The sequence below is a fragment of the Myotis davidii genome, unplaced genomic scaffold (genome assembly GCF_000327345.1).
Source record: "Myotis davidii unplaced genomic scaffold, ASM32734v1 scaffold448, whole genome shotgun sequence".
NCBI lineage: Eukaryota > Metazoa > Chordata > Mammalia > Chiroptera > Vespertilionidae > Myotis > Myotis davidii.
Genome location: NW_006383009.1, coordinates 1,902,954 through 1,928,150, shown reverse-complemented (window position 1 = coordinate 1,928,150; position 25,197 = coordinate 1,902,954).

Sequence of the window (25,197 nt, the reverse complement as noted above, 5' to 3'; positions counted from 1 at the left end):
ACTGAGTCTCACAGTAGGATGGAACCGCCCGCTCACACTTTCCAATGGCTCTGCATCCTGAGTAGCTGCTGGGAAGGCAGCCCTCATGGATAACAGCTGGTAATAAAATGTAGACCTTTGTAGGTTCTCCAAAGACTAGGGGGGACCAAAAGGGGCCGAAGCCCAAGCATGACTTAGAGAGGACTCATCTCTGAAGCGCCCAGGTGGAGGATGGCAGGGACAGGACCTTAGTGATGACATTGAAGATGAAATCAGAAGTCCTGGGCCTGCGAGAATGATGTTGGGCATCTCTGTCTCTACCTCTGGGCCTCAGTTCTTGAGTGAGTTCTTGAGTCATATAATGAGAGGATGGCCCTAAAGGCCTCTGCCACACTTGTGTTCCTGTGACATGGATTTTTCTGCCCCTACCCCACAAGCGTGGAGCCCAGCGCCAGAGCTGTCAGAGCAGGGCAGGGCGGGAAGCACTGTTCTGAAGCTTCAGTTCCTTGGCATGACCTGTCAGGCACACGGGGCACCCAGCGGAGCCTCAGAGAACCTCATGAAGGCAAATTCAAAAATAGTTCTCTTTTTTAAATATTTTATTGATTTTTTACAAAGAGGAAGGGAGTGTGATAGAGAGTTAGAAACATCGATAAGAGAAACATCAATCAGCGGCCCCCTGCACACCCCTACTGGGGATGTGCCTGCAACCAAGGTACATGCCCTTGACCAGAATCGAACCTGGGACCCTCCAGTCCATAGGCTGACGCTCTATCCACTGAGTCAAACTGGTTAGGGCTCAAAAATAGTTCTTATGAGAAGGAATGGCTAACCTTACATTGAGTAAAAATACCTATTTAACTTATCTATTCAATTCAATTGCTTGGGGGGGGGGGGGGGCAGAGTTGTTTGACTGATCTAATGAGCCTTCAGTATAAATAAGTGAGCAAGCTGGGTTGCTCATGTGGACACAGGCTGAGCCAGCAGAGGAGAGTTTGCTCAGCTGCTGCAAAGGTGGCTGGATGCCACATAAGCCACAGCACACACACACACACACCCACACCCACACACAAACACACACACACACAGCCTCTTTCTGTTAAATGTACCAGGCTGGATCTCAGTTGTGGGAAATCTGTATTTTAATATTAAATCAGTAATTAATAGCCAAGGCACTTAGTTCATGTTGCTTTTATTGGCTTTGCCATAGGTACGGAATGGACAGGGGTGTCCTTTCTTCCAGCCCTCAAGCTGTGGTCCACCCACCCTCCCGAGTAGGGATGCGTTCCCATCTCATCTGCATCCGATTATTAGTGCATTGAAGCCACAGTCACGTAGGTCCTCTTTATATTCACCAGAAAATTAAATTACAAAAGTTTTTCTTCGTTGCAATTTATGTTCTGGTTGAAGCTGATTGCGTTTTGTATCCTGGCAAATATCTCAGTCTCCGGGACTTAATGAATTCATGAGCATTGATTCCCAAGGGCATGGCATGCAGAGTATATTATAAAATGGAGAAATTCAGCTTCGTGTCAAAATTTTTTACTCCCCGTCCCCCGAGCCTTACACACAATTGGGAAATTCTAGTGGACCCCAGGCCGCTGATATCTGTTGGCACCTGTCAGTACTGCCTAGCGAAGTAGAATGTGTGAGGGTTGCTTGCAGAAAGCCATGCCTTTTGAATATAGAAAGTGATAGATGCCATAGGATCTAGATATTTTATGTGATCTGTCATTTTACGGCCAATCAGTGACATCTCCCACGCTGGTCATTCCCCAGTTCCGTTCCTCAAAGCAGGTCCCAGTGCCTCCACCAGCAGCAGAAGTCACAGACAGACAGCCTTCTGATGCATTTTATTTGGGTTTCAGGGTTTCTTATTTTATTCTTTTATTGATTTTTTCTAGTGAGAGAGGAAGGGAGAGGGAGAGGCAGTGGGAAGGAAGGAGGGAGGGAGGGAGAAACATGGATTTGTTCTTCCACTTATTTATGCCGTCATTGGTTGCTTCTTGTAGGTACCTTGACTGAGGATCTAACCCACAATCTTGGGTTCCATTTTTTAAGCCAACATTTATCTATTTGGATATCTCATCATGCAAAGTCTGGATTTTGATTTCTTTCCAGAAGTCTGAGGGTCTGACAGCACTGAGTTGACATGCAGCATGACAGCAATTTAGGGCTTGGGGTAGTAGCAGTCACCTCCCTTTAAACAGGTCAGGGGACACATTCTGCAATTTTCCATGGTCCTCACCACATCTGCATGGAGGCCCAACGTGATTTGCCATTTAGAAAAAATCACACATATGCTCTTGTTTTTCTTATGAGGGATAAACATATTTCTGTACCACAAAATCTATTAAAAGTAGGAAAACAAAAATAGACCTAGAGACCAAGTATTTCAATAAAAAGAAGAATGTGTTTCTTGAAAAAAATAAAGCTATGTTTCTGCTTATTTTCCAAAAAGAGTGCTCTGACAGATTTTTCTTAAGCATGGCTTTCTTAGTCATTTTGTTACCTGCCTGGACCCTAGAGGCAGCTGCAGTGGAGGCCCCTGACTCACATCTGAGCCTTCGAGGTTTCTAGGAAACCCTGAGAAGGAGGCAGCTCCTTTCACCCTGATGTGGTTCCTCCACCTGGTGGTGCGCTGTGTCAGACACCCTTCCAGACCTAGGGGCTGAGCATTCCCTCCTCCCCGCAATGTTCCAGCACCTCCCACCACCCTAAGTACTGACACCCCAAAGCTGGAGGTTAGCTGGAGAGATGAGGTTCCACTCTTTGCAGAGGGCCCTCCAGAGGGGAGCAGCTTGCCAGGCTCACCCAGGAGCCTCGTGATGCCCTTTGATTGGTACCCATCACGTTTTATTGGAGACTCCTGTGTACCTGTTACCGGAATCATTCCTGAGCTCACATAGCATGTCCAACCTGGTGACCTGTATTAGCCACTGCGCAACCCTCCACTCCCTACTTCTACTGGGAATTGCCCAAGCTGGGATGTGGGGCTGATATCTAGTGAGGAAAAGAAGGAACGTGTCCAGGACCTTGAAGGAAGCATGGAGATCAGTCCAGAGAGAAGAAGTAACTAGCGTGGGGTCTCTCACCGGTGGGCGGAAGAGATCAGACTTCCTGGCTCTCTCCACTGACCAGGGCTCTGTCTGTTCATATGAACAATGTTTGTGCATAAGCATTTGCCACAAGCTCATATGCTGCCCTTGAAGCTCACAGCACAGGGCCCGCCTGTTCAGTAAGACTGCTGTGCTAGCAGCGACCGCACCCAGGTCAGGGCCCAGTTTCACGGGACTTGGAGCCCCAGTGAGGGACTGGCATGCTGACCAGCATCCCCCCACCTTCCTTTGCTTCTTTCAAGGAGTTGGCGGGTGAACTGAAAGGTGCATGTTTAGAGCCGAGGTGACAGCCTTCCTGTGGGTGGTTGGGATCCTGGGACCTCTTAGAAGGACAGGTAGTCTCAGCTCCTGGGGCCACCTCCAAGGGGAGCCTTGGCTGAGTCAGCTCGTCGCTGTGCTCACATGCTGTTCCCACCCGACATCACGGCAGACACCAGTAGCAGCTGCCACGGGTCCCGAGGAGGAGGCTGTGCGTCACAGAGTCCTCATAGGATATTTTGAGAAAGAAACCCGTCAAGTTATCATTTTTCCCACGTCTCAACCTGGAGCACAGTAGGAAAGAGTCTGTCTGTGAGTGGGTGTCTTTGCCTCCTCCTGTCTGACACCACCTCCGCAGGAGCAGCAACGCCTAGAATAACCCTGGAGAGACCAGCGCATGGCTGCTGTGTTTCCCGCACATGTACATCTGGAGTCAAGGCGAGGGTAAGCTCTAGGATAATTCATGAAGCAGGTGGAGCTGGCATTGGCAACTACATCCTGGCCAAGGGTGCTAATTGCTCCTTCTCCTGAACAGGAATGCAGCCCCGTACTAAGGAAAGTCCTGGCCCTGGACTGGATTCCATAGGAACAGCCCCCACACCCCAATGCCAAGTGCCATTCACCACCAATAGTGCTGCTGGTTACACCTCTTGCCCGGGGCCTCATCCTCTTTCTTTTGCTTCCTAGTATTGCTTTGTTTGTTTGCTTTTTCCTGAGTTTGAACATTTGACCCTGTCTCCTTTATCTCCCTCCCTTATTGATTTTCCTGACATGAGAGCTAATTTTTGCCAATGAGAAGTGAACTCTCCCAGCTGCATTTGCAGAAAGGCTATTGTATTATATATGTGCATGTACACACATATATGCAATGGCTGGCTCAGTGGACACATACCTTTGCTCTCTTACCCTTTTCTCCTGACCAGAAGACAAGAGTCACCCATGGATGCAGCATTTCTGTTGTGGCATTTGAAGAAAGCCACATGAGGAAAACACAGGGCAGCCCGACAGAAGGTGCCAGGCTCCTACGTGGAGCTGCTGAGCCGGCCCTGGAGGACCATCCTGGTTTTGTTGTCAGGTGAGACAATAGTCTCTATTTGGTTACGTTACTGCTGTTGGTTTTTTGTTACTTTCAGCCAAATTCAATTCTAATGGATGCACTAGTCCTATTCCTTTGTCCCCAAGTTTGTCAGAAATATTGCCTCTGGTGTCTAACTACTATCATCTGAATTGTGTCACCCACCCCCCCAAATTCATATGTTAAAATCCTAACTCCAAAGAACTTAGAATGTTCCCATATTTGAAGTTAATGTCCTTAAAGAAGGAATTAAGTTAAAATGAGGTCATGAGAGTAGGCCCTAATCCACTGTGGTTGGTGTCCTTATATAAAAAAAATGGGGATTTGGACACAGACATATGTACAGAGGGAAGTAATGTGAAGACTCAGGAAGAAGGTGTCCATCTGCAATTCAAAGAGAAAGGCTGGGAATAGATCCGCCCCTCAGGGCCCTCAGAAGGGACCATCCCTGCTCACACTTTGATCTTGGGCCTCCAGCCTCCAGAAATGTCTATTGTTTGTCGCCCTGTCTGTGGTACATTCTCATGTCAGCCCTAGTAAATTATACACAGAAATATATTTCCTCCCTATGGGATCTTGTCCTCTCTCAGTAAGGGGCTTAGGGGTCAGACCACTGGCATCTGAATCACCTGAGATGCCTGTTAAAAAATGGGTTGAGATTTAGGAATCTGAATTCTTACATGCTCCTTTGGTGTGCCTTATGTGAACTATACTTTGAAAATCACTAGTTTACTTCTTTAAGGCCTTTCAGCACAAAAATGAAATGGGCCCTGCCAGTGTGGTTCAGTTTGTTGGAGTGTCATATCATGCACCAAAGGGTCTCTTGGGTTCAATTCCAGGTCAAGGGCACACACCCAGGTTGTGAGTTCAATCTCTGGTCAGGGTTCCTACAGAGGAAATCAATCAATGTTTCTATCTTACATTGATGTTTTCCTCTCCCCCTCTCTCTCTAAAATCAATTTTAAGAAATGAAATGTAAAAGAATTAAACACTCCACTGACAGGTTGTGGGGAGAGAGAATTTGGGGTCATGAGACCAGGAGAGTGAGGCCCTGCAGAGCTAAGACCCCAAAGTGCAAAAGTATTGGGTGTGTTTGGGGATGATGATAATATAATAACTTCAGCCAGCACCTATGTAACACTTAATAGCTTACACAGTAATTTTACTTTGATTATCTAACTTAATCCTCACCGGTAAGGATCACAGGAGAGATTTCAGGCCACCTGTAACCCTGTGAGGAAGTTAACATTTTATTATCTCCACTCCACAGGGGAAGACATGAAGTGTAGATACTAGAAAGAGCACATGCAAGTTGTCAAGGTCTCCATGGTTTTCCTGGACAACAAGGAAGCCCCGACCTGAGCTCACCTGGTCTCATCCACAGTCCCGGAAGCTGAGTGTCCCCGAAGCACCACAGCCTGCATTGCCTATGGACTGGCAGGGAAGCAGGGAGGAGAGTGAAGGAGTCTTAGAAAATGGTTCCTTCCTAGGCTAGCTAGAGTGAACATAGGAAGGGGGAGGCTTTCTCCCTCTTAATTGTGAATTTAAAACCCACTTTCAGAGGAGGGTCTCTGGCTGTTATGGTGAAGAGGAAACCAACAAGAAGGTCATACCAATGGGAAGATATGGGGAAGGGACTCCAGGTCTCATCACTCATTCAATTCCTTAAAGAGGTGCTCTCTTCCCCCACCAACCTCACCGAGCTCCCTGGAGGTTTGTGGGGAAAGGCAGGACTTCAGCCTGGAAACAAGCATTCTTTCCTTTCACCAACGTGCAGCAGTAAAGGGACAACCAGAATTGATGGCTGAGCGTGAGCAGCCAAATCCCTGTTGAGGTCATGATATTTGGGCAGGGCAGACCCCAGCACTGCTAGAGGAGTGGGTCTGTCTACTATCTACTCTTGCCTCTTACCATATGTATTTGAGACTGTTTATAAAATTCCCACAATATAAAAGAATGGAATAAATATTCAAGGAAGTTATTGGGTTGAGGAGACAAAGAGAGGAAAATATGGGAGTAAAAGTAAAGGGCAAGATGACCTGACAGTCCATCCGATGCAGACATAACATCTGCATCTGATGCCCTGCAAAGTTAGATGTATATATGCATTTCCCATGGACACAGACAATAAGGTGGCGAAGGACTGGGGCGGTGTGGGAACTGGGTGGAGGGGGCAATGGGGTAAAAGGGAGGGACAGCTGTACTGCTCTTAACAATAAAGATTAAAACAAAAAACAAAAGCAGTTACAAGAAGCAAATGGTCCATAATGGGGGAAACAATAAAGAAGAATGCCACTGTAAGCAGAAAAACAGAACAGTTTTTCCTGGTGATGAGGCCCAAGAGGGATTTCTCCCATGGGCCTTCCTGAAGAAGACACCGTGCTGTGGAGGGGAATGTTCCTGGCAATATCCCCACAGTGACATTAGTTGGACTATTAATCTGAGCCTCTTGGTGGCTCAATGCCAAAGCACAATAGAAAATAGGAAAACAGCAAAGTGGTCTGGATAGGAAGCACTAAGATGGTGTTCTAAACAAAAGGTAACATTTAGACTTCCTGAAACAGAGTCCTAAATCTGAAGGGTCACATGCCCTTCGGAAATCAATTGAAAATGTGTCCCCTCCACAGATTAATGCACATATGAGTGAACGACCAAACTTTACATGTAATTTCAGAGTGGTTTTACAGACAACTCAGACTCCAATTGACCATCCTTGGAATATGAGTTAAGAGGGTTTGAACAATGAGGACTCCTTGCTTCTCTTGTTGGAAAGGCCATCTGAAATTTTGCTGGATTGAGAGACTTAGTCTCATATTTCATACACTCTTCCCACAGTCTTCCCTTGGGAATCTGGTTGCCTAAATGTGTTCCCTTATGCAAAAAACAAAAATAAAAACCAAAAACAACAACGACAATGAATAAACAAAAAACTGAACAAGGTATGTCTGGAATTTATAGACTAGAGTTGCTCCTCGTACTAAGTACAAATAAAACCCTGAACATTATACACAGAACAAACATAAGAGAATTCTGGAACATGGCAAGCAGAAGATGAATTGTCTAGGGACTAGGGACTCAAGGAACAATATGGTGGTTAGTTTCCTGGAATTTCTATTTTTGTCTCATACATTCCTGACTTGGAACTGAAGAAACCAGAAACCTAGAAATGCCACTATGTGTAAAAATAAAAACAAAACAATTTTTTTTTAAAAAATCTCAAATGCAAACTTGATTCTCTAGGCAAATAACTAGGAAAAGAGCAACATAAAAAGACAGAAAACATTTAGACAATAATGGCTCTACTTCAGCTACACCCCAGTAAAAACTGTGGCCTCACTCCTACCCTTGCCAGCAAGAGCAGAGCGTGTAGTCTAGGCTTCCCACCTTGTTCAGGTGTATTGAAGTGCCCCACCTACTCTGCTGCAGCCTTGCCAGTGAAGACCAATAGGGAGCTGGGACGTCATCTCGACATCATCTGCCAAAAGGTAATAAGCTCCACTCCACCTTGCACACTTGGTGTCAGTGTAAGCCATGCAGGAAAAGTAATGAGGCATTTTACTTCTACCATCTCCCAACCAGGGAGTGAGGGCCTGGCAGGGACGGGAGCTCCCTGTTACAATGCGCATCATTCTAGGGTTTCAACAGAGGCCACATGGAGAACCTTTCGCCTGGCAGTAATAAGAAGTCATTCCCCTTCCTCCTGCTTGGATGGTATTAAAGGAAGCTAGCTAAAGCATTAGGTCTAAAGTAAATCCAATGCTTCATAACATCATACCCAAATATGCAAGTTTCAATAGAAAATCTCCTATTATAGCAAGAACTAGGAAGATCTCAGTCTGAATGAAGAAAGACAATCAATAGATGCTAACATCAAATATGACAGAGATGTTGGAATTATCTGGGAAAAATGTTAACGTAGTCATCACAAAAATGTTTCAGTAAGCAATTTTAAGAACACTTGAAACAAATGTGAAACAAAAGTCTCAGCATAGACCAATAAATAAAAATCAAATTGAAATATTTTGTACTAAAAAATATAATAATGGAAATAAACCCAATTAATAGGCTAAAAAGATGAATTGAAGGAGCAGAGGAAAAGACCCATTAATTGGAAGATAAAACAATAGAAATCACCCAATCTGAATAACAGAAAAAAAATATATCCTGAAGTGGGGGAGACAGATACTAAGGGATTTGGGGGACTGTAGCAACAATTTAACATTTAAGTCATGGGAAACCTGAAAGGGGAGAAGAAAGAAGGCAGGGCTAAAAAAATGCTCAAAATAATAGTGGCTGAGAATGTACCATATTTTGCATGATACATAAACCTACAAGTACAAGAAGCCACGTGAATACCCCCTGAAAAATAAACCTTTCTAAAAATTTGTTACCATACATCATAGTCAAACTTCTCAAAATCCAAGACATTGCGAAAACAATGAGAGGAACAATAGGTTATCCAGAGAGGAAACACTACGTAAATGCCATGGGATTTCTCATGAGGAAGAAGCCAAAAGGAAGTGGCACATTTTCAAGTACTGGTGGGGAAAAAAAGAACTCTCAATCTAGAACCCCATATCCAGCAGAGATATCCCCAAGGAATTAAGGAAAAACCAAGACAGACTTAGATGAAGTAAAAATAAGAGAATTTGGTGCCAGCAGACCTATCCTAAAAGAACGGCTACAGAAAATTCTATGAAAAAGGAAGGAAACAATGTGATAAGGAAACTTGGAACCTCAGCAAGGAAGAAAGAACATGCTGAGCACAAATATGGGTAAATTTAATAGATTTCTCTTCTCTTGTGTTTTCTAAATTATGTTTGATGATTGAATAGAAAACTATAGCCCTAGCTAATGTAGTTCTAAGTATATGTAGTTAAGATACTTAATGGGATCTGGATGGAGATGGGAAAAGGAGGGGATAGTAGACATCTGTAATAGTCTCAACAATGAAAAGAAATAAAAAAGATACTTTAAAAATTATATTATTTAAAAGGAGGTACAGGAATGTAAGGGAAGGTAATGTTTCTTCATTTAACTGGCAAAATGAACATGCTGGAAGACTGTGATGTTATTTCTATATAGAGGTCTGGTGCATGAAATTCATGCACTGGAGTGGGGGGTGGGGGGTGGGATGTGTCCCTCAGCCCAGCCTGCACCCTCTTGCAGTCTGGGAGCCCTCAGGGGATGTCTGACTGCTATCTTAGGCCCGCTCTCCCCAGCTGAGCAGTGCTCCTCCTATAGGAATGCACTGACCACCACGGGGCAGCTCCTGCATTGAGCATCTGCCCCCTGGTGGACAGTGTGTGTCATAGCGACTGGTCGTTCCACTGTTCAGTCTATTTGCATATTAGCCTTTTATTATATAGGATACCTAGGACAATCACGTAAAAGCTTACACAAAGGGATACACTCAAAGCAGTATAAATAAATCAAAATTAAATTCTAAGAGTGTTCAATGATCACACAAGAAGCTAAGAAGAACAAAACAAATTAAAAAAGAAAAAAACAGAAAAATAATAATAAAATTGCATGCTTAAGATCTAGCATATCACTAATTAGATTAAATGTAAATGGTCTAAATCAGTGGTCGGTAAACTGCGGCTCACGAGTCACATGTGGCTCGCAGGCCGCAGTTTTCCAGCCATGGGTCTAAATATACCAATTAAAAGACAGAGATTGGAAAAGAGTTTTAAAATATGACCTCGCTATTATTGTCTGTAAAAACTGACCTTGAATATAAAACTACATAAGTGTTTAGAATATAAAATAATGGAAAATATATATCATGCAAGCATTAATTAAAAGAGGGCAGGGCTGCTATTTTAATATTCAATAAAGTAGAATTCAGAGCAAAAAAAATCAGAGACATAGAAGGACGTTATATAATGACGAAAAGATCAATCATCCAAGAAAATGGTTTTAATTCATTCAGGCTGTCATAACAAAATACCACAGACTGGGTATCCTATAAAGAACAGGAATTTATTCCTCACAGTTCTGAAGGCTGGAAATTAGAGAGCAGTGTGGCAGCAGATTGGGTGAGGACCCTCTTCTGGACGGTGGACTTCTTGCTGTATCCTCACAGGGTGAAAGGGGTTAGGTGGCTCTATGGGATTTATTTTATAAAAACACCAATCCCATTCATTAGGGCCAACCCAAAAGCTTCACCTTCTGACATCATCACATTGGCCATTACAATTCCAATATGTGAATTTTGGGGGACAGAAATAGTCAGACCATAGCAAAGACATACCCATCCTACAAATAGATGTATTAAGAACAGAGCTGCAAAATATATAATGCCAAAACTGATAGAACTGAAAGGAGAATTAGGCAAATACGCAATTATAGTTTAAGATTTCAATACCCTTCTGTCAATAATTGATAAAAAGAAATCAGCAGTGATAAAGAAGAACTCAATAATACCATCAACTAACAAGATCTCATCAATCCTACATAATAAAAGCTTAATATGATAAGTGTCCAGTTGTCCAGTCATCCGTTCAACCAATTAAAGTGTAATATGCTAATGATATGCTAAGGCCACTCAACCACTTGCAATGATGTGCACTGACCACCATGGGGCAGATGCTCTGACCGGTAGGTTAGCTTGCTGCTGGGGTCTGGCAGATCAGCACTGAGCGAGATGGGCCAGACATGCCCTGGAGCCCTCCGGTGGTCCCTCCCTGGTCCCAATCATGCACCAGCTTGGCCTGTGCTTTCTTGCAATCTGGGACCCCTCGGGGGATGTCGGAGAGCTGGTTTGGGCCAGATCCCACAGGCCAGGCTGAGGGACCCCATTGGTGCATGAATTCCTGCATCGGGCCTCTAGTATTTCTATAAAGTACTGCACCCAACAGCAGAACACATTCTTCTCAAGTTTCCATTTACATGAGCCAACATAGACCATATATTGGGCCACAAAACAAAATTCAACAAATGTTTTAAAATCGCATTCATAGAGAGTATGTTCTCCTATCATCATGTAATCATACTAGAAGTCAATAGCAAAAAGATAAACAAGCTGAAACCGGTTTGGCTCAGTGGATAGAGCGTCGGCTTGCGGACTGAAAGGTCCCAGGTTTGATTCCGGTCAAGGGCATGTACTTGGGTTGCGGGCAGATCCCCAGTAGGAGATGTGCAGGAGGCAGCTGATCGATGTTTCTCTCTCATCGATGTTTCTAACTCTCTATCTCTCTCCCTTCCTCTCTGTAAAAAAATCAATAAAATATATTTTTTAAAAAAAGATAAACAATACATCTCCCAACACTGGGAATTAAACGGTACACTTCTAAACAACCTATGGGTCAAAGAGAATTGTCAGAAGAAATAAAAATAAATAAATTGAACTGAATAAAAATCAGAATACAACATACCAAAATCTGTGTGACACAGATTTTGCTGAGAAGGAAATTTGTAGCACTAAATATGTACATTAGAAAAAAGAAAAATTTTCAAATCCATAATTAAGTTCCCAACCAAAAACTTAGAAAAGGGAGAGCAAAATAAAAACCAGGTCAAGCAGGAGGAAGAAAATAACAAAGAGTAGAAATAAATGAAATTAAAAGCAGACAAAATAAAGAAAACCAATGGAACAACGCTGATTCTTCGAAATGAGTAAAATTGACAAACCTTTAACAATACTGACGAAGAGGAAAAGAGAGAAGACTCAAAGTACTAGTATCAGAAATCAAACAGAGGGTAACACCAGAGACTCTACATTAAAAAAAAAAAAAGGAAAACCATAAACAATTCTGTACACATCAGTTTAATAATTTATTAAATGAACTGATTTCTCAAAAAGCACAAAGAAAAACTACACACTCAATATAAAAGAGGAAATGCGAATAACCTATTAAGGAAACTTAAATAACTATAAAGGAAATAGAATTTATAATTTAAAAACTCCTGAACAAGAAACCTCCAGTGCCAGGGTTCATGTCCCAGCATCAAGAAGGGTTCAGGAATCTGGAAAAGGGGCTGTGCATAGATGACATAGGAATCCAGAGACTAATAAAGAGTCCGGAGACGAGTTATAATTTTGAAAGGCATTGGGGGTCAGAGGACCTTCAGCTAAAGGAACTAAAGAGCATTTCTCCTTGTCTAGGACCCCTGCTTTTATTAACACAATTTGTCCTAAGGCAAGGTGGAGATAATACACTTCAAAGGGTAAGGTTTCAAAGAGTACAGAAGTATTGTCAGTTTGGGGAATAGCCTACAGCTGTTCAGGTATTTGGCCAGTAGGAGGCAATAACATGTAGATTAAGATGCCCTTTAACTGTCTGGCAGCCACAATCAGTTTCCTATTCAGGTTTGGGGAAATGCCTTTAGCCATTCCCAACAGATGACTACATGTGTGACTCAACCCTGTTGAGTCCCCAAGTTTCATCAACCTTTTAATGAAACTCTTGAAATTATTACATTCTGGAATTGGTCTATGGCACTCCAGACTCAGAATTTTTACTAAAAAATTCTACCAGATATTTAAGAAAGAATTAAGATTCATTCTACAAATCACATCCAGGAAATAAGGGGAAGGAAGACTTTCTAATTCAGTTTATTAAACTAGTATTACCATGATATCAAAACCAGACAAAGATAGTGTGAGAGAAAAAGACAGAGAGAAAGAGAATTTCAGATCACTATACTTAATAATATACATTCCAAAATCCTTAACAAAATATTAGCATATAGAAATCAGCAATATATTAAAAATACATATAGCATGGCCGAGTAAGGTATATTCCAGGAATGCAACATATTTATTAACCAGCTAAAGGATATAAAGCATGTGATTACAAAATTGAGGTAGAGAAATATTTGACATTATTAAATGCCTATTATGATAAAATCTCACAGAAAATTGGGAATAGAAGAAAACTTTCTTAACTGTCATAAAGAGTATCTATAAAAGCCTACAGGTAACATTATATTTAATGGTGAAAGACCAACTGCTTTCTTCCTAAGATTGGGGAAAAGGCAAGGATGTCTATTCTTACCTCTAGCCAGTGCAATGAGGCACGGCAAGGAAATAAAAGACACAGATCAGAGAGAAAGAAGAGTGGCCCTATTCGCAGATACCTAATAAGTAAGGTCAGGAAATTTCCAGGATTCAAGATAAACATATAAAATTTAATTGTATTTCTATATACTATAATAAACACATGAACATCAAATTCAAAAATATAATATCACTTATGATTACTCAAAAAATATCAAACACTTAGGTGTAAATCTAGGAAAATACGTACAGGATTTACATGCTGCAAACTACAAAATTTTAATGAAATAAAAATTTAAAAGTCCTATATAAATGAAGGGACACACAGCATTTATAGATTGGAGGAGTCCACATAGAAAACATGTCAAGTCTCCTCAAATTGATATATAGATTTAATGTAATTTTTACCAAAATTCTAACTAGATTTTTTTAAAAAAAAATTTACAGGTAAGATTATTCTAAAATTTCTATCAGAAAGCAAAAATCTACAATAGCTAAAGCAATTTGGAAAAGAAGAATACATTGAGTGCAGTCAGTCTATTTAATTTGAAGACTTAATTATATAGCTGCAGTAATCAAGATTATGTGGTAGGATAGACACAAATAAATAAAACAGAACAGAAGATGCAGAAATAGACCTACATAAATATACATAAATAACTGAGCTTTAACAAAGGTACAAAAGCAATTAAGTGGAGGGATGATAATCTTTTCTTAACAAATGGCACTTCAACAATAAGACTTCCACAGGCATAAACAAAAACAAACCATGACCAAAGTTTCATATCTCACACAAAAATTAACTCAAAATGGATCACAAACTTCTATGTAAAACTAAAACTATACATCTTTTAGAAAGAATATAGTATCTTTGTCATTTAAGGCTAGGCAACAAGTTCTTAGGCTACAGGATGTACAATGCATAAAAGAGAAAATTAATAAATTAAACCTCACCCATATGAAAAACTTTTATTCTGCAACAGATCTTGTTAGGGAAATAAAAAGATAAGGTATAAAGCAAGCAAAAACATTTGCAAGCTATATATCCAGCAGGGGAATAGTTATCTTGATTATATAAAGAACTTGCAAAACTCAGTAGTGAAAAAATAAACAATACAATTAGAAAATGGTCAACACGAAGAGACATTTCACTGAAGAGGACATGCCGATGCACACAAGCACTTGAAGAGATGTTCACCATCATCAGTCCTTAGGAGATGCAAATCAGGCCACGATGAGATACCACTGTGCACCGATCACAGTGGCGACTGTGATGCAGGGTGACAATATCAAACATGGACAGAGAACCTGGATCACCCATACATCCCCGATGAGAAGTAAATAAATGGTACATCCACTCTAGAAGACAGTTTGGCAGTTTCTTAAAATAAACTAAACATGCAACTACCATACGTCTGGATATTTATTCCAGGGAAATGAAAAATTACATGGACACAAAAGCCTGTACATGAATGTTTATAACAGCTTTATTCATAATAGTATAAAATCAGATGCTTTCAACAGGTGAACAAACAACCCGTGGTACACCCATTTCATGGACTACAACTCAGCAATCAAGGTAATGGACTACCAATACACATGACAACCTGGGTAAAGCTCCAAAGAATTGTTCTGAGTGAAAAAGCCAACCTATGAGGATTAACATTGAATTACTCCAATATAGAACATTCCTGAAAAGCAAAAAAATTATGGAAATGGAGAGCAGATTAATGGTTGCCAGGGGCTAGGAGAGGGGCACTAGAAAAAAGTGAGTGCAGCTATAAAAAGGCAACATGAGGAATCCCGCCTGTGGTGAGAGTGTCTGCTTCCTGCCTGACCGATGTCCGTCTCCAGGCTGTGACATGGTTGTAGCGCTGTACGATGTGACCATTTGAGGAACTGGGTGGGAGGTACAAGGGATGTCTCCTATTTCTTGCAATGGCAATGACTCTACAATGATCTCAAAAGAAAAAGTTTAATTTCTAACAATAAAAAAGATTTCACATCTGGTGCCTAATATATCTATCTAATGTTGAAAGGCCCTGGCCTGGAGGGCTGGAGACATTAGCATAAATTCCCACTTTGCCTGTAACAGCTCATGTCATTTTAAACAGACCCCTGACTTTTCCATCCTCAGTCTCTTCCTATATTAAAGGAGCTATGTTGGCTGGATCATCTCTGAATGCTTTCCTATGTCATCAGAGCCATGCAGCTGGGCAGAGGAGGGCTGATAGAGATTGGGTTCAAAGTGGCCAGAAGTGCAAAGCGCCTTGAGGCATCTCCTCCACTTCCCTGGTAAAACCCTGGATGCCTCAGAGTCCACGGTTGGAAACCCTCGTTGACTTTGCCCCTAACGTGGACCAGGTGCTGTGGTCGGCACAGAACGTAGGTGCTATCACATAGGTCAAGCAGCAATAATACACATGCAGATTGTTTTATGCCCGTTTTCCAGTGAGGACGATGAGTATTAAAGAGATTGTGTAACTTGGCGGTGAGTGTACATGTTGGTGATTACAAAGTCATGGATTAAAAACCTGATGTGCTGTTGCCAACTAAATGGTGAGTTACTTAACATCTATAAGCCTCTGTTTCCTAACCTTTAAAACAGACATAAGAACAGCTCCTATTTTCCTATGAAATTTAGTTAAAATTCTGCGTGAAAACCTTAATATAAAATCTGGTATATGGTGAGCATCCAAAATATATCAAGATCATCATCATCATCATCATCCTTCTCATCATCTTTATCATCATCATCATCATCATCATCGTCATCATCATCATCTCCATCATCTTAGCTAACAGGTGGCAGAGCCAGAGGTCCAGTGAGGGAGGTTCTGACTTCTGTGTTCACATTCTGGAACCCAATCCCTGACAGCTGCTGAATGCCCCTTTGCCAGCCCCATGAAGCTCTTCCTAGTAAGATGGGAAAGGAAACAGGGAGAAAAGCAGTTCCCAGTCCCAGGTGCCTCAGCTCCCACCAGCTGTTTTTATTCCCCCTACAAATGGTGAGATCCTAGAAACCATCATTTCCACGTAGCTTCTCCACCCCTGCTCCCCACAGATGCACACCGCTGCTTCACGGATGGAAAACAGCACCAGTGAAGGGCCTGATCACGGTGAAGCAGCGGGTCAGAAAGTAAACCCAGGGCTAGAGTCGCAGTGCGCTCTGTGCCCTCAGAACCCTGTCAGTACCAGGCTGGTCACCTGGCTGACCCTCCCCTGGTGCAAAATATGCCCCTGGTATCAAGGAGACACAGGAGAGTCCTATGGAGGGAGGCCAGTGGAGAAGGCGGTACAGGCAAAAAGCAACGCAAAGGTAAGAGGAGAAGCGGAGCTGAGTAGTTCAGACCTGGTCCTTAACCCTCCCTGTCGTTCTGATGATCTGACTGAGCAGATCTTAGCTCTGGGAGTTCTCCTTCTTTCAGGATGAGAGACCCTTCCCAGCCTGACTGACTCTCAGGCTATGGCGAGGAGGCAGTGAGGTAAGAACTGGGGTAATCTACAAACTGTGAAGGGATGGCCCAGGGAAGAGGCTGCTGTCAGGGGTTGGAACTTGCAGGAGGTGAGGGTAGGGAATCTTGACAACCAGGCTGTGGAGTGTGGACAAAAACCTCTGGGAAATGGGAGAGAAAAGGGCTCCTGTAGGCGTGGCCCGCTCAGTTCCTGACAGCAGGGACCAGTGTCAGGTCAAACACCGTGAACCACCAGGCCACCGCGGTGGGTGCTAGGCTTTGATTTGGGAGGAAGCTGAGCATAAGCCATGCTCTGTCCAGTTCATCATGGAACGCAAGGCAGAGGAGGCACTGAACAATGCCTGGGAGAGCCCTGGCCCCTGCACTCATTGGCACAAATCCCCCAGGTTCCCCCAGCCTCCTCCCCTAGTCCTCCAAGCGGGAGTAAAAACAGGGGCTCTGCTTGGGAATCTGCAAAGTGCTGTCTCAGTGGAAGGAGTGGCTGCTTCTAGGAGCAAAGACACCTGGGCCTCTGATGGCAGGTGTTCACTGGGGTCCACGCTCGCCCCCATCTCACAGGGGATTATGCTGCAGAAGAAAGCGGAGTGCAGCTGCTCAGGCTTAACTGAGCTCTCAGGCTGCTTTTCTCCCATATCTTCTAATTAATAGTCAGGATTAACAGCTGCCACTGCTGGGCCTCAGCCATCTAATCACAGCTGCACAGGCTCCTGGGTGCTCAGTGTTCCCCACGCCCCAGCCTCCCAGCCTTGGGAGAAAGCATTCAAAAATTAAAACGACAAAAACAAGGAGAAATCCCTCCTCCTCCTCCTGCTCCCCAGCGCCCACTGGGACAGGGATTGTGCCTGCCTCTCTCCTCTCTGAGATGAAAGGGGGAGGTCCCACTTCCCTGGGGCCACTCTAGGTGGGGAGGGTGTCTTGAAGCTACTCTATGAAGCATGGGATGCCTGTAATGCCAGCCACAGTCAGGACACATCCTGAGACAGTGGATCACATAAATAATCCTATATAATAAAAGCCTAATACGCTAAGTGTCCAGTCATCTGGTTGTCCTTTCAACCAATCAAAGTATAATGATATGCTAATGATATGCTAAGGCCACTCAACTGCTCGTTATGATGTGCACTGACCACCAGTGGGCAGACACTCCAACTGGTAGGTTAGCTTGCTGCTGGGGTCCAGCCAATCGGGACTGAGCGAGATGGGCCGGACAGGCCCTGGAGCCCTCCTGTGGTCCCTCCCCAGCTGGCCAACCTCCCACATCCCTCCCAGCCCTGATCATGCAGTGGTGGAATCCCTCGGCCTGGCCTCTGCCCTCTCGCAATCTGGGACCCCTTGGCGATGTCAGAGAGCCAGTTTTGGCCTGATACTGCAGGCTAGGCAGAGGGGCCCCACTGCATGAATTTGTGCACTGGGCCTCTAGTACTGACAATAATAATAGTGTCATTATTTCTATGCCTAACATTTGTTGAGTGCTTACTATGTGCCAGGCATAAATCTAAGTGTTTCGCACAAATTGTTTTACATGCACAAAACCCTAAGCAATATATTCCATTATCATCCCTCTTTTATAGACCAGGAACTGAAGCACAGAGGGGTTAAGCTACTTGACCAAAGTCGCACAGCTGGTTAGTGATGGAGCTGAAATTTGGATCCAGGCTATTAACAATGCACTATGACTCTGTGCAAGGAGAAACAGAGGCCCAAAGACCAGCTTTAGCCCTGTACTCACCTTCTGAGACATCCCCTGAGGCATCTACAATCCTGAGCCCTAAGAAACATACTTTGCAGCCCCCTGAGGAAAGCTCTCTGCTGGTCTTGTCAGCAGCACCTCAGGATGTAGTCCACTGACCTGCTGAGAGCTGGGTAGAAGAGACACCTTGGAGGTTGGCTTGTCACCAAAAAGCATGAGTGAGTGTTCTGGGTTCCTGGGAAGATTGCTGGGCCTGTACTAACCCCCCCAGAGACTCTTCTTGGGACATCTCCTCTCTCCTCCTGGGTCTTCCCTCCATACTTCACAGGCTACCCACTCAGTACGAATCTGATTCTGGTTTGCTCTTAATGGATTTTACCTCCTTTCAGACCAAACTCCCCTGCCCATTCTCACGTTATGTATTCCCTCCACAAACATGTAAGGACCAGCCACCATATACTAGACACTCTGCTAGGCTGGTGTTTCTCAGTGGTTAGAGCATCGTCTCGTGTACAGAAGGGCCACAGGTTTGATTCCACTCCAGGGCATGTACCTGAGTTGCAGGTTTGATCCCTGGCCCCAGTCAGGGTGCATGCGGGAGGCAACCAATTGATGTGTCTCTCTTACATAGGTATCTCTCCCCCTCCCCTTGCCTTCTCTCTCTTCTACTCTCTCTAAAATTCAATGAAAAAAATATCCTTGGGTGAGGATTAACCTAAAAAAATCATAGATCACATAGTTCTGTCTTCAATACATACTTCTGCTGAGATCTCCAATTGTTCTTATGCTTCTCTTCCCATGACTAGGCCTCTCAGGGCTCCCAGGGGACCACTCCTCAGCAGAGGTCTTCATGCCTCTCATTTGGTAGTTTCCATCACCTCTATGAAAACGATGCCCCTTTAGAGCCATGAGATTCTAGGGCCCTGTTCCCAACCAGCACCAAATGTTAATAACTCTGAGTCACACCACCTTATAGACTGTCTTCTGGTGGGTCAGTCTGTAAACTAATTGGACCTAAGGTGGGACCTGTCTGTGGTGAATTCATGAGGCTGCGGGGAGCAGTGGAAAAACACAGGATTTGGTGTAGAATAGAAAAAGGTTTAGAGCTTACCAAGGCTACTTATTAGACATGGCAGGCCATCTCTGAGAAGGCCCCAATGATCCCCGCCTCCTGGTATCTGTGCTCTGTGTAACTGCCTGCACTGGAGTGTGGGCTGAACTGACTGGCTCACTTTAATGAATAAAATACAGTAGAAGTGATGCCACTCTCAGGCCTAGGTTATAAAAAAGGCTGCGATTTTCATCTTGGGCACTCACTTCTCTTTGGTCTCAGAGCCCTCCCTTTGGAGGAAGCAAGTGAGTAGCACTCTGGAGGCCCATGTGGCAGAGAACGGATATTTCCACCAATAGCAGGAGCCCCTAATCCAACTGAGCCTTGGGCTGCCTATAGCCCTGGGCAACACACTCAGCCTTGTGGGAGACCTTGGACCAGGATACCAGCTAAGCTGTGCCCAGATCCTGACCCACAGAAACCGAAAGCTAATAAACAAGTGTTGTTTTCAGCTGCTGAAGTTTGGGTTAATTTGTTATGCAGCAATGGATAACTAGCATACTAGCTGAGCAAAATTGGGCACATTTTTGTTTTCTCATCTTATTATAGGACAATTTCAAATATATTAAAAATAGGGACTAGTACAATAAACCCCATTGCCCATCACCCAGTTTCAACAATTATTCACACATAGTCAACCTTGGTTTATCTCTAGCCCCGATGGACACATTGTTTAACTTTTCTTGGCCTTAATTTCTTTTTCTGTAAAATAATGCGTTTTAAAACTTGTACCCCTCAGTGAATACCTGGATGATTGCAGGTAAAGTGACTAAGATGGTGGCTATGTACATAATATGAGACCAATGAATATCTACTCCTACCCTTTCTTCTTTTCACATCTTTGATAATTGAATTTGTTCAAGGGCCTCCAGTGGCTTAGCCTAAAGGAGTGACTCATTTAGGCATTTTTAGATGACAGGTTAGTGGAGGTGATATGACAATACCATAAGGGCAAACGCCTGGCACAAAGATTTTGTTCAGACTCCTTAATCGCTGTGGAAATTATCATGGTGCTATCACTTTCGTATCATGCTATCTGTGAGGTAACATGTATTTAGAATGATTACCCTGCCAGGACTGAATCCCAGATGACCAGGATATGGTCCGTTGTCCTCAAAGAAGACAAAGTTTTAGAGGGTAGACTCCCACCTTAGTAACCATAGCAACACCTTTCCCATTGGGCTATAGAGGCACACACTAAATCCTAGGAGATTGCCATTTGGGAAGAAAAGGTACACTTGTAATGCCATAAGGGAGAAGGCAACGTTCAGATTACAAAGGTGTTGCAGGAACAAGCAGGAGGAGATCTCCAAACAGCCCCTTGAACCTGAGACGATACAGGGACAGCGTTTCAGTAGAGTGGTGGTGATGAGGTAAGAGAGCAAAGGCAGCAGGAAACAGGCTTGAGGAAAATATGGAATAAGAAGGAGGCAGGATGGAGCAGGGATTCCTCAGGCACATGGATAGGCAGAGAAAGAGCCAGAGGAGAGAGGAACAAATGGAAGTGCAGGAGAGAAGAAATAATAGATGGAGCCTAGTCCAGAAGGTGGTGTGACAGTTAAGGTGGGGACAAGGTGAAGCAGAGCGGGGAGTCCTTTGTATTAAGTTTGGTATGAAAATCACTGACAATATTGATGTCTTTAGAGCTTCATGTCTAAAGGAGTCTATGTTCTCAGTTATGTGGGAGGCAAGGCTGAGGTGAGGACGCTGGTGGCATCAGGAGAGGTATTCACCATGGACAGATAATCGGTTCATAGGGTCTCATCCCTCTGAGTCAGCTAGTTGTTAGCATTGAGAAATGGCTGATTCAATGGACAGAAAAGAAGGGATATGTTTGAAGCCAGGGACTTCCCAGGAAGGTAGCTAGGGGAAAGTGACAAGGCGGGCACTGTGGTGGTGGGATGAAGATACTGCCAGGTTGAAAAAAGAGAGGTGGGAGGAATAAGATGGAGAAGGGCCAGATGCAAACTGAATTTCCCCCACAGAAAGTTAATGTAAAAACATGCCTTAAGAGTGAACAAAGGGATCTCTGGATGGGTGGCTCAGCTGGATGAAACATTGTCCTGCACATCAAAAGGTTGAGGGTTTCCCTAGCCAGTTTGGCTCCATAGATAGAGCATCAGCCTTCAGACTTAAGCGTCCCAGGTTTGATTCTGGTCAAGGGCACATGCCCAGGTTGCGGGCTCAATCCCCAGTAGGGGATGTGCAGGAGGCAGCCAATCAATGATTCTCTCTTGTCATTGATGTTTCTATCTCTCTCTCCCTCTTCCTTCCTCTCTGAAATCAATAAAAATATATTTTTTAAAAAAGGTTGAGGGTTCATTCCCCTTCATGGCACATGCCTAGTCACAGGTTCGATCCCCAGTTAGAATGCATATGGGAGGCAACTGATCGATGTGGCTTTCTCTCATTGATGTTTCTCTCTCTCTCCCTTCCTCTCTCTATATAATCAATAAAAACATATCCTTGCATGAGGATTAAAAAAAAAGAGTGAACAAGGTGAAAGATGCTGGGACCATTTCTAGGGCAGGTGATCTCTGGTGACAAGGCCCCTTCCCAGCCAGGGAGTTTGTGTGGTGTGAGTAGGCGATGTAGGGTGCAGGCCACTGTTTCCCACAATGCCTTTTCCTCAACACTCTGGCACAGATGAGCCCAAGACGCTTTATAACTTTCAATCCTCTTTTTATGATGCTCAAAACTTGCCGCCATCTGCTATGCAGGGCTTTAATGCAAATCTGAGTTTGCTTTTATGGTTTCAATTAACCTAATAATAAAGCGGGCAGGCAGGCTCCCGAAGAATGTTCTCCTCCCACCCACTTCCAGGCAAGCTTCCCACCCTCCTCCCCCCAAATTAAAGACCATGATGGTCTCATTCTGCAGCTGGAAACTCTTCACCACATTAACCATGTCCTGCCCGCACCAAATTAACCAAACTAACCTTATCCCATCTCTACCATGATTGTAGACGGGGCCTCCTCAGAGGAGAAATTTACTGCCTGGAACCCAATTCAGGGTTAACATAGCAGATGCCACTTTAGTCCAGAGGTTCCTCAGCCAGGAGGTGTCTCCCACAGCATGGAGAGGGAAGATTGTGTACCTGAGACTCACACAGGGCTTCAGAGCTTCACTCCATAGCAGGCCCCCCTGGGCAGTGGTCTGAGCGCCTCTGAGTCTCAATTTCCTCACCTATAAGAGGATGATGATTATATTGCATACACTTTGCAGGGTGCTATGAGGATTTCGTTTAAACACCTGACTCCTAAGAGGTCCCCTTCTGCTTTCATGGGGAAACAGTCTAGCTAGGAAGATGTGTCTAGGATGAATAATGGTTCCTGTTTGCCTGGGACTGAGAGATTTCCAGAAACTCAGGATTTTCAGAGCTAAAACTTGAAAGTCTTGGGCAAACTGGAAGGAATTGGTCGTCTTGTGTCTCCTCACAGCCCTCCACAGGTAAGCAGGTGAGGTAGGGTTTCAGTTCCAAAATCCATTCTCTTACTTGCCATGACTTGCTTAGAAATTTCACAAAACTTTGAGTAGTAGGATTTCAAATATAAACTTATTCTTATAACTTTCTTTCTAAAATATAATTTAAAGTAACACTAAAACCCCTTACATTTTTCTAGTGCCTGGCATATACGGAGCACCAGCTACACTTCACATTTGGAAAACTGACTGCTGCCAGGATAGGAAAGGGAGCCAAGGCCAGGTAGCAACAAAACACAGGGATCCCGGTCTTAAGTGATTCACTTAATCATTCAGCCTCCATTTGCTCAACTCTAAAATGGAGCTAAAATACCCAACTTTATGACAGTGAGAGCTAATACATCTGAAGTACCTTAAAATTGATAGGTGATCCGCCCGGTGGGCATGGCCCAGTGGTTGAGCATCAACCTATGAACTAGGAGGTCTGGGTTTGAGTCCTGGCCAGGGCACATGCCCGGGTTGTGGGCTTCATCTCCCTGGGTTGGGGGATGTGCCGGAGGCAACCGATTGATGAATCTCTCTCATCATTGATGTTTCTATCTCTCTCTCACTCCCCCTTCCTCTCTGAAAGCAATAAAAATATATTTTTTAATTTTTTTATTGATTAAGTTATTACATATGTGTCCTTATCCCCATGTTACCTCCCATCCCCCTCACTCATGCCCTCAGTAAAGATATTTTTAAAAATTTGTAGGTGATCCATTAATCAGCGGTTCTCAACCTGTGGGTCACGACCCCTTTGGCGGTCAAATGACCCTTTCACAGGGGTCGCCTAAGACCATCCTGCATATCAGATATTTACATTACGATTCATAACAGTAGCAGCATTACAGTTATGAAGCAGCAACGAAAATAATTTTATGGTTGGGTCACAACATACAGGAACTGTATTAAATACAGGAACTGTATTTAAAGGGCCAGAAGGTTGAGAACCACTGCATTAAATGGTGGCACCAGCTCATTATTGTTTTTAGGCTCACAAAATTGCTATGTGTATCAATAAAAATATCTGTCATTTGACCTTAGAGACTCATCTGCCCCTTTTTTAGATGTGAATGTCCTTGTATTTTCTGCACTTCTTTAATTAGGCAAGTATCAGTTGGCATTTTTTAAGTAAACACGGGCTTTGATTATAATTTTTAGATTATCTTCCCCTGAAGCACAGATGAGATTCACCCTATATTTAAAACATTCAATTATTCATTCATTCATTCACTCTATGAATATTTTACTGGACTTCTTGCTCCCAATATGATTTTCCTAGTCTAGACATTTCCACCAGTCACCCAGAATATATTAGCTCTGGCTTTGGAGCTGAGATCAAATTTGGGTTCAGAGGTTCTCCTAGCCAGACAAAGACAGCACTTCTGGATGGGTGCAATGGTGAAGAGTTGCTTGGATCTTGAGGCAGGGATCAGCATTAGGTTTGTCCTTGCAGCCACCATCGTTTTAGGCACAATTCCCAAGGCCCACAATATTTCTAAGGGCCCTCAAAAATGTTTTAATATTTCTTCAGATAAGAAGAAAAATCAATAAACAATATAATCCAGACTGGATTATATTTATCTTTATATAACATGGTTATAAGATAAAATTATATATATATATATATGTATATATATAATGTACAGTAAAAATATATATCATAAAAAGAAATAACAATAATATATAACAGAAAAATTATCACCATAATTTTTAATTGTTCACTACAATACTATTAACTATATGCACATTGTTGTATGACAGATGCCTAGAACATCATCTTACAAGACTAAAACTCTATACCTATTAAGAAATAATTCCCATTTCATCCCCAATCCTAACCTTCCCCTGGCAACCATAATCATACTTTCTGTTTCTATGAATCTGAGTGCTTTAAATACCTCTTTTAGCAAAATCATGCAGTATTTTGTTTTTGTGACTGGCTTATTTCATGTAGCATAATGTCCCCAAGTTTCATTCATGTTCTAGCCTGTGGCAGGATTCCCTTCCTTTTTAAGGC